Source organism: Odocoileus virginianus, chromosome 26 (assembly GCF_023699985.2).
Source record: "Odocoileus virginianus isolate 20LAN1187 ecotype Illinois chromosome 26, Ovbor_1.2, whole genome shotgun sequence".
In the NCBI taxonomy this organism is placed as follows: domain Eukaryota; kingdom Metazoa; phylum Chordata; class Mammalia; order Artiodactyla; family Cervidae; genus Odocoileus; species Odocoileus virginianus.
In genome coordinates, this window is record NC_069699.1 from 6,770,239 (window position 1) to 6,772,106 (window position 1,868).

Genomic DNA, 1,868 nt, shown 5'->3' on the forward strand with positions numbered 1-1,868 from the left:
CTCAGGAGACAGGTCAGGTGGTCTGGTATTTACATGTCTTTAAGAATTTTCCACAGTTTGTTGTGATCCACACAGTCAAAGGCTTTAGCATGGTCAATAAAGCAGAAATAGATGTTTTTCTGGAATTCTCTTGCTTTTTCAATGATCCAACGGATGTTGACAACTTGATCTCTGGTTCCTCTGCCTTTTCTAAATCCAGCTTGAACATCTGGAGATTCACAGTTCACGTATTGTTGAAGCCTGGCTTGGAGAATTTTGAGCATTACTTTACTAGCGTGTGAAATGAGTGCAATTATGCTGTAGTTCAAGCATTCTTTGGCATTGCCTTTCTTTGGGATTGGAATGAAAACTGACCTTTTTCAGTCCTGTGGCCACTGCTGAGTTTTCCAAATTTGCTGGCATATTGAGTGCAGCACTTTCAAGCATCATCTTTTAGGATTTAAAATATCTCAACTGGAATTCCATCACCTCCACTAGCTTTGTTTGTAGTGATGCTTCCTAAGGCCCACTTGACTTCACATTCCAGGATGTCTGGCTCTAGGTTAGTGATCATACCATTGTGATTATATGGGTCGTGAAGATCTTCTTTGTATAGTTCTTCTGTGTATTCTTGCCACCTTGTCTTAATATCTTCTGCTTCTGTTAGGTCCATATCATTTCTGTCCTTTATTGTGCCCATATTTGCATGAAAAGTTCCCTTGGTATCTCTAATTTTCTTGAAGAGCTCTCTAGTCTTTCCCATTCTATTGTTTCCTCTCTTTCTTTGCACTGATCACTGAGGAAGGCTTTCTTATCTCTCCTTGCTGTTCTTTGGAATTCTGCATTCAAATGGGTATATCTTTCCTTTCCTCCTTTGCTTTTTGCTTCTTTTCTTTTCACAGCTATTTGTAAGGCCTTCTCAGACAGCTGTTTGGCTTTTTGCATCTATTTTTTGTGGGGATGCTCTTGATCACTGCCTCCTGTACAATGCCCATAGTTCTTCAGGCACTCTGTCTATCAGATCGAATCCCTTGAATCTATTTCTCACTTCGGTCTAGTGGTTTTCCCTACTTTCTTTGATTTAAGTCTGCATTTGGCAATAAGGAGTTCATGATCTGAGCCTCAGTCAGCTCCAAGTCTTGTTTTTGCTGACTGTATAGAGCTTCTCCTTCTTTGGCTGCAAAGAATATGATCAATCTGATTTCGGTGTTGACCATCAGGTGATGTCTATGTGTAGAGTCTTCTCTTGTGTTGTTGGAAGAGGGTGTTTGCTATGACCAGTGCATTCTCTTGGCAAAACTGTTAGCCTTTGCTGTGCTTCATTCTGTACTCCAAGGCCAAATTTGCCTGTTACCCAGGTATTTATTAACTTTCTACATTTGCATTTAATCCCCTAAAGTGGAACAAAAGCAAAGAAAGAAAAGAAAATTAAGTCACTCAGTTGTATCTTACTCTTTGAAACCCCATGGACTGTTGCCTACCAGTCTCCCCCATCCTTGGAATTTTCCAGGTAAGAGTACAGGTGTGGGTTGCCATTTCCCTTTCCAGAGGATCTTCCTGACCCAGGGATTGAACCCGGGTCTCCTGCATGGTAAGCAGGCGCTTTACCATCTGAGCCACCAGGGAAGTCATAATCAAAAGGACATCTTTTTTGGGTGTTAGTTCTAGAAGGTCTTGTAGGTCTTCATAGAACCATTCAACTTCAGCTTCAGCATTTTTGGTCAGGGCATAGACTTGGATTACTGTAATATAGAATGGTTTGCCTTGGAAATGAACAGATCATTCTGTCGTTTTTGAGATTGCCTCCAATCTTGATTGCATTTTGGACTGTTTTGTTGACTATGAGGGCTACTCCATTTCTTCTCAGGGATCCTTTCCCACAGTCGTAG

General features: G+C 41.1%; 1 non-coding gene across 1 annotated transcript; it reads right to left on the reverse strand.

Annotated features, from left to right (window-relative positions):
* Nucleotides 1–1,532: 1,532 nt before the first annotated feature.
* TRNAG-ACC (transfer RNA glycine (anticodon ACC)) lies at nt 1,533–1,605 on the reverse strand. The gene has a single exon. It is a non-coding gene; the product is annotated as a tRNA-Gly (tRNA).
* Nucleotides 1,606–1,868: the final 263 nt, after the last annotated feature.